The sequence below is a fragment of the Gracilinanus agilis genome, chromosome 6 (genome assembly GCF_016433145.1).
Source record: "Gracilinanus agilis isolate LMUSP501 chromosome 6, AgileGrace, whole genome shotgun sequence".
Taxonomy (NCBI): Eukaryota; Metazoa; Chordata; class Mammalia; order Didelphimorphia; family Didelphidae; genus Gracilinanus; species Gracilinanus agilis.
In genome coordinates this window covers 235,732,535-235,741,492 of record NC_058135.1, presented here as the reverse complement: position 1 = coordinate 235,741,492, position 8,958 = coordinate 235,732,535, and positions in this window count along the sequence as shown.

Here is an 8,958-nt window from a genome sequence, read left to right as displayed (position 1 = left end):
CAGAAAGACCAAAGTTATTACACCACAGTAAACTGAGGCTTAGAGAGAAAAGTGGCTGGTGTAAGGTCACCCACCAGGTCAGGGGCAGAAGCAGAAGAAGAAGAAGAAACAGAAAGTAAAGGGGGTTTGGAATATTAAATGACTTGCTCAAAGGCACATCGTGGATAAGTAACAGAGCTGGAATTTGAATCCAGATCCTCTGAATCTGCTAAGGTGGTTAAGTCAGAAAGTCTGAGTTCTAATCCTGCTTTAGACATTTTAGACACAGGCTACCAGTGGTGTGACTCTGGGCAAGTTACTTAACTTCTGTTTGCCTCAGTTTCCTCACCTGTAAATTGGGGATAACATCAGTCCCTGCCTTTCAGGGTGTTTGTGAGGACTAAAGGATACAATAATTGTAAAGCATTTAGCCAGAGATTGGCACATAGGAAGGCGGTGCCTAGTTTATAGCAATCCTTCTGCTATGTCCCTCTAACACAGGGAAGCATGCATAGATCTGTATTTATAAGTTTTTGTGTGTGTTGATTGGTCCATGTGTGTTCCTTGGTGTGAGTCTAGGTTAGGGCATCATTGTGTTAGAATCCTCTTTCTAACTGCCCATTTGCTTTGAGGCAGAATCTGGGAATAAAATCAAGAGGACAGAGTCAAATTCTGGATTTTATGAACTCAGTCAATAAGACGAATTTTAAGGGTCCTTCTAGCACCAGCATTTTCTAATTTAATAATCTAGTCCCCCTGGGAGTCAATGAACCTGGAAGTGCTTCTAAAAAAAGCCCAATTTCTTAAGAATGGTCTGACTCCCTAAGGGCCAGGGAACCCAGGGGCATAGGAGGGAATGGAATTTCTTCCTTCCTTTCCTTTAAGGAAGTACTGGGCTACTCTGTCAGCACAATCTCAAGGGCTATCAGGACAGGACTGAGCCACAGCCCAAAGCTCAAGGCAGATAACCAAGCTTGTGTCCCACTCTCAGTCCTAGACAGAGAAGGGAGTAAGTTTGGGAGGGAGGCCACTTGTGCAGATGCCCCACTGAAGGCTGAGGGTGAGGGGTTGCTCTTCCTGACCTGGTAATAGCATTCTCAAGGGCCAGTTATGCTAGTAATAATCTGGGGACCAGGGAGACCAGATTAGATAAAGGACATCCATCCACCAAGACTGTGCAGAGCCCAAGGCTTGGGGTATGTCTAAGCTGGAAAAGAATGAACAGCCTTGTAGAATCTCAAACCTGAAAATGACTTCATAGGAATAACATCCACACTCAGCTAAAGAAACCTACTTTACCCCATAAGGAAGTAAGTGGGGAACAGACAAAAGAGAAAGTAAATTGGGAGAGGCTGTGGCCAGAAGCAAAACATTTGTGAACAAGGGAAGGTTAAAAGGAGAGAAACAGAAGGATAAATGAAGAAAAACAAGATGGAGGGAAACATTCAATTAGTAATCATAACTCTCAGTGTGAATGGGATAAATTCACCTATAAAATAGAAGAGGATAGCAGAGTAGATTAAAAACTAGAATCCCACAATATGCTGATTGTGGATCAAAGCAATCCATTTTTCAATTTATTTTCTTCCTGAGTTTTTTTTCTTCTTGAATGTGTAATATATGTCTTCTTTCATGGCATGAGAAATATAGAAATATGTATTGCATGATAGCACAAGTATAACTTTTATCAGCCTATTTACTGCTTTGGGGAAGAGAGAGGGAAGGAAGAAAGAATCTGTATCACAATATGTCAGATAGCAATTATTAAATATTGTTTCTACATGTAATTAAATTTTTATATGTTATTTTTAAAAAAAGTGACTTCAAAGTCACCTAGTCCAATTCCTCCTGGAGAGAAACTTCATCAAGGTGTTGTGAGAAGGGCATTAGACATGAAATCAAGGAGACTTGAGTCCAAATACCACCCCTGCAATTTCTAGTGTATGACTCTAGGCAAATCAATTAACCTTGCTTTGACTCAGTTTATCCATCTGCAAAATGGAGGGAAGGTGGGATTTGGTGACTTCTAAGGCCCATTCTAGCTCCAGGTCTATAAATATGATTCTCCTAGAATATCCTTTGAAAAATGGCCTTTCAACTCACAATCTTCCTTTTAAAATTTTCCTTGCCTTTTTTTTCCCAGTTAACAAGGAAGGAAGGAAAGGAAACAAGTATTTATTTATTAAGCTCCTACTTTGTGTGAGACAATTCTGCAAAGTGTTTTACAACTGTTATTACATTTGATCTTTGGAATAACCCTTTGAGGTAAGTGCAGTTCTTCTCCCCATTTAATAGATGAGGAAACTGAGGCAGATAGAGGTTAAGTGACTTGCCCAGAGACACAAGACTAGTAAATATCTGAGGTTAGATATGAACTCCAAGCTCAGTGCTCTGTACACTAGCAGCCTATACACATAGAGATCTTTTCTCTGACCATCAGTGGCCCTTGTTGTCCATTGAACTTCATTACAAATGAGCCCAAGAAGACTAGCAGAAAGGGCACTGGTTCTGGATTCAGGACAAGTGTTTGGTAGCTGTACAATTAGTCTCTCTGACATTCTGAGCCTCAGGTTCCTCATCTGTAAAATGGGAGTAATAATCCTTGCTCTGACCTAGTTTACAAGGGAGGAAGTTTACAAGTTGAGGGAGAAAAAGCACTTTGGGAACCTTCAGGCACCATACAAGCACATGCCACTGTTACAGACCCTACCCTCTTCGGGCAGGCTGCGTCTATAAAGCCGTAAGCAAGGCTCGAGTTGCCATGGCAGTGATGTCTCTGGATGGAATCTTCAGCAATGACAATATTCTGACATACACATGCAGTCTGTCCAATCCGGCGGCACTGGCAACAGATGGAACTTTTTCTCAGCAAATACCTGAAGCCTCTTATTTAGGAGAACACAGATCATCGCCACCACCCCTGGCTCAGCAAATTGCACTTCTAATTAAGTGACAAAAGAAGTCATGGGTCCCAGCTGGTCTCTGCTTGAAGCAGCCTCAGGGACTTGTGGGCAAAACTGGGGAAGGAAGAGTTACCTGGAGGTCTGTGTCCTCCTTATCCCTGTGATGAGATGGGGGGGGGGGGGGAATGATTCAGACAAGAAAAGGGTCATCGACTAAGAGGCAAAAAAATAAAATAAAAACTTGTGTTCAGTGTCTGAGTCTCAGTTATTCCATTTGTAAAATGGGGAAAACAATGCCTGTATAACTTACCTTAAGCGAGTGTGGGGGCTGTGTGAGAAAGTGATTTTTATTTTTAATTTAATTTAATTTTTAAAATTTTTCCCAAGGTTACATGATTCTTGTCATCTCCCTCCCTTCTTCCTTCTCCCCTCCCGGAGCTGACAAGCAATTCCACTGAGTTATACATGTGTTATCCCTTGATATTGATCTCCATATTATTGATTTTTGTAAGAAAGTAATTTTTTAAAACCAAAACCCCAAATCATATATACCCATATAAACAAGTGATAAATCACGTATTTATTCTGGATTTCTATTCCCACAGTTCTGAGAAAGTGGTTTTTAAGTGGATACTCACTACTGTTTTTTTTTTAATTTGGATATACTTTTATTTTTAGCAAATCTATCCCCTCTTTAGGAATACTGGTTCTGCCTGGTAAGGGGATGCAGTGGGGCCCCAGAGTCCCACCGCCTTCTCTTTCCCAGCCCACCTTTTTCTGGTCAGTGAGAGGCTCCCAGTCCACAGAAGGAAATATCCCATTTTTATTTTTAACCCCTTACTTTCTGTCTTAGAATCAATACCTTGTATTGGCTCCAAGGTGGAAAACTAGTAAAAGCAAGGCAATGGGGGCCCAGAGTCACCCAACTAGGAAATATCTGAGTCTAGATTTGAACCCAGTACCTTCCTTCTCTAGGCCTCGGCAATTTCCCTTTTTATGGACTCTAAATCCTTGAACAATAACATGCTAAAAGCTGGAAGGGCCCCTTAGAGATCACCTGGGTAAACCTCAGTGTGTCAAGGTGGAAAATTAAGCTTAGAGAAGGGCAGTAATTTTCCCAAGGTCATTGTAAATACGCAAGTCAAACTGATGTCTCCTGACTCTGAGATCAGAGTTCTTTCTCCTGCCACACGCCGCTTAATGCAGCCTTCCTTGATTTTGCAAACTATATCCTGTTCTGTCTCCTCTCTACAAGAAAAGGTATATGATGTTTCAGTGGTAATAAAATGAAAATTAGTTTTTGCTTCAAACATGTTGAGATTTCCCTGAAAGTAACCAAAGGCATCTTGGGATGTTGCACCATCAGGGCTCAGAGTCTTCGCTGCTCAACTTAGCCCTTCCACTACTTTATCAGTCTACAGAAGGCATGTTCAGTGGTAGGACCCTCCCCAAGCAGAGCACTAAACTCTGCGCTCTTGAAGGCTTCCACAGGTATAGCCTTTGGGGTCTGGGTCGACCACAGAAATATATTCTTTTTATTTTTTTATTTTTTTTTTTAATTTAATTTTTAAACCCTTAACTTCTGTGTTTTGGCTCCTTGGTGGAAGAGTGGTAAGGGTGGGCAATGGGGGTCAAGTGACTTGCCCAGGGTCACACAGCTGGGAAGTATCTGAGGCCGGATTTGAACCTAGGACCTGACTCTCTAGGCCTGACTCTCAATCCACTGAGCTACCCAGCTGCCCCAAAATTTATTCTTTTTGATCAAAAGAATCCCTCTAGGGGTGAGGTGAGGTGCAGCTACACTTCATTTATTTAATAAGCATTTAATAAACACTAATTCTGTTCAGAAAATTACAGGGAAATATACAAAATGTAAATAAGACATGGTTCTGCCCTCATGGGATAACAGGAGAATAAGAGAAGGAAATGGCAAACCACTTTGCCAAGAGAACCTCATGGACAGTCCCGGCAGGGTGGCGAAGACTGGGACATGACTGAACAACAAGAGACAAAGACCAGTAATAATGGCCCATTGGCTTGGGGAAGGCGCTGTCCCACAAGGGGGTCCTGGCAGGACACTGACTCCAAAGAGAGGAGTTTCAGGCTTTTTCTCTAACTCACTGGTCCATGACATCCCCATCCTGGAATTCTAGAGAAAGCTCACATTTAAAGGGGAGCCACCCTGACACACTGTGGTACAATCGAACATAAGGGACTTCTCTACTAGCAGCAAAGCAAGGATCCAGAGTAAGGTTGAGGGACTTATGAGAAAGAAAACTAGCCACATTCAGAGGAAGAACTGTGGGAGGAGAAACACAGAAGAAAAACAACTGCTTGAACACATGGGCTGACGGGGATATTATTGGGGATGAAGACACTAAACAATAACTCTAGTCCATCTATCAGTAATATGGAATTAGGTCTTGATCAATGATACATGTAAAACCTAGTGGAACTGTGCGTTGGCTAAGAGGGGCTAGGGGGGTTTGGGGGAGAGGGAAAGAACATGAAATATGTAACTAGGGGCAAATATTCAAAATAAAAATATAAAAAAAAAAAATAAAAGGGAGCCACCAAGGCTGGAAACCCTCCTCTCAGCAGAGCTGGTCATTCTCCTGTGCTCAGGTAAATGAAAGCAAAGAGCAAAGGCAACCAGGGACTTGAGCTCCAGGCTTGTTCATTTACCTGCATGGTGGCTGCTGGGGAAGGGGAAGGAAAATAAAGCCTTTCTCTGGCTCTCCTCCACACCTTCCCTAGAAATTTGAGGGGAGCTGGCTGTGTCCCAACAAAGAGGATAATTTTTTTGTTTTAAAAAGGAAGACTTTTTTCTTCATGATCCCTTATCTAGCCTATGAGAAAGGGGTAGATTTTCTTGGCTCAGCTGCCAGTCATCTTTAATACAGATTCCCCCAATAGGGTGAGTAAAAGACCAACCTGAAGCCTCTGGTTGAACAGAGCCTTCAGCAAGGGTCCAGAGTACACGCCAGAGTACAGGCTCATCTCCATGCATGTTAAAAGAAAAAGGACCACTATGGGGCAGTTAGATGATTCAGTGGATTAAGAGCCAGGCTTAGAGATGGGAGATCCTCGGTTCAAATCTGGACTTAGACACTTCCTACTGGTGTGGTTCTGTGCATGTCATTTAACCCCCATTGTCTAGCTCTTATCTTGGAACCAATACACAGTATTGATTTTAAGACAGAAAGTAAAGTTTTTTTTGTTTTGTTTTGTTTTATTTTTAAAGGGCAGGTAGGTGGTGCAATGGCTAGAACACTGAGCTTGAAGCCAAGAAGACCCGAGTTCAACTCCAACCTCAGATGCTCAGCATAACCCTGGGAAAAGGTCATCTCACCCCATTTGCCTCCATTTCTGATCTGTAAAGTGAACTAGAGAAGGAAATGGCAAACCATTCCAGCATCTTTGCCAAGAAAACGCCAAATGGGGCCATGAAGAATTGGACACAGCTGAACAACAATAGAACGTTCACCTTGAAATTTAACAATCTGCTCTCTGATGCCCATTCAAGCTGGCTCCATTTGGGACAATAATATCACACAATAATATATTAAAGGAGAGGGGCAAGCGAAATGCTGCAAAGCGCTTTGAAGAACTTCAGAGTTGGAAGCGATTTTAGAGATTATTTAATCCGTCTCATACCCGAACAAGATCTTTTCTCCAAAATTCCTAGCAAGCAGTTACCTGGCCTCCCCTTGAAGACCTCCAGGAAAAAGGGAGCTCATTCCTCTCCTGCACAATTCTAACAGCTCCAACTGAGCTGAAATCTGCCTCCCTGACATTTCCTTCCATTGCTCTTAGTTTCATTCTCTGAAACCTCGAAACACAAGGCTGATTCCTTTCCTCTTTGACAGCTCTGCAAATGTTTGAAGGCAGTAATCTTCGGCCCTCCCCAGTTTCCCTCCTTGGTAAGAGAAGAGGACGAGGGGCGGCCACCTGGGCAGCCCATGAGCCAAATCATTCTAGTGACAGCTGCCGCAGTAGTATCACCCTCGTATCCTGGAGCAGTTATTTGAAGCTTCAAAACAAGCTTATTAAGCTTGTTTAGAGTAGCTCTGGGGGGAGAACAAGGTCCACCGGAGTGATCAAACCCCATAATTAAGGACAAAGAGGTAGATGGCATGGGACGAGGAGTCAGGAGATCAACACAATGTCAGCCCTTTATTTTGTGGCTTGGGAAATTGAGTTGATACCCCAACATATAAACACACGTAAGTTGAGCCCCTTCACACACACACACACACACACACACATACACACACACCCCTAAGGAGTTTGGCTTAGCCATTGTGGGTCACGTTTCTTGTGTGCATTAAATTTAGTTCACAGGCCAGAGAAGAGACAAGAAAGAATATAAAACAGATTCGTGAAAAGGTCCTTTTGAATAACCATCTTCTGTAAGGGAGCAGTCAATTTTTGCCTGCCCAGAGGGAGGAGGATTGGACCTGGAAACCCAAAGATTTGTGGGATTTTGAGTTTTCGTTCCCCTTCTGGACCAAGGAATCATTGCCAAGGGACTGCCCTCCCAGGTCCATCGCCGGGGCAAAGGCCGAGGCTCAGAGCTACTTTTTATTGTGGTCACTCACCAGAGTGGCTGGAGCTCTGCTAAAAGCAGTTGCTCATTTCAGAGAATTTGGTCCTTCTTCGCCTCCTTTCCCCCCACTTTGGTTGGGTGTGTTTCTGAACTCATTCATTTGCTCTGCTCTAAGTTGTTATTTTTTACTCACCTAGTTTTACTTCTCATAAATATCTGTGGTTGACCCAGACGTACTTATTTCCGTGTGTCCCTCGGAGGTCTGAGTATGCAGAAAACAGCCCTGGTGGTTTTAGCTACACACAGAGACAGGGACTGGGAAGTGTTCTGGGCACGCAATCCTGACTCCTGCCCATTGTTAAAGAATCTCTGGCTTGTTTGCTCTAGAACCGTTTGGCCTGTGTTTCCTGGTGAGCATCACCCCCCAAACAGGACCTCGAGAGGAAATTCCAGGTGACTCACCTCCTTCAATCAAACGAGCCTCATTTCTTGGTGGTTGAGACCCCTAAAGGTTAAGATGGTAAGGCATGAGTAAAGCAGGCTTTGCTAGTAGGATGGTTTTTTTTTTTTTTTTTTTTTTCAGAGGTCCAGGAAAAACTTCCTGCCGGTGGGAGATATTCCACAATGGGTCAGATTCTCCCTCCTTGGAGGTTTTTGGGTTTGCCACATGGGAGATTCCTTTCAAGTATTCCTAAGTCTACATGGCAGCTGGGGTTTCTTTCACTTCTCAGTTCTGTGATTCTGTGTGAATGCTCTGCTTCCGCCCGGAGAAGGTGGTCTGCATCCTTGCTATGGTTCGCCCAGAAGGGATTTGGTCCCCAGAAAAATTCCCCTCAAGTTAAGCTTTAAGGATCTTGACAGGTTCTTTTGGGGGCAAGAGCAAAGCTCTTTAGCTAGCTTGCTGCCATGAGTAAGGAAAGGCATAGTCAAGAACCCCAGAGGAAGGATGGAGCAGCTCATAGAGGCAAACTCCCTGGACCGAGGGAGGTTACTCCCATGCTCCTCTGCCCGGGCCAGACTAAATCTGGAGTATTGTAGGTAGTTCTGAAAGCTACATTTTAGGAAGGATCTTGTTAAATGAGGGAGGGCAACGGACGTGGAGTCAGGAAGGTCTAAATTCAAATCCTGCCTCAGACACTTAATAGATGAGCTAGTCATTTAACCCCTTTCAGCCTCAGTTTCCTCATCTGTAAAATGGGGCTATGCACCTTCTACACTGGATTGTGGTGAAGATCAGATGAGATAACATGTAAAGTGCTTTGCAAATCTTAAAGTGTTACTCAAATGTTCGCTATTATTGTTATTATTATCATCATTGAGAACAGGGTGATTAGGATAGATAAGAGCAGGAGATGGCTATATGAGGGAATAGTTTTGGGAATTGGGGATGTAGTTTAGGAAGAGCAGAAAGGAGTCTATATGGCTGCCGTGGAACAGTAAGTTAAATGGAGAAGCTAGGAAATCTCTCTCTCTCTCTCTCTCTCTCTCTCTCTCTCTCTCTCTCTCTCTCTCTCTCTCTCTCTCTCT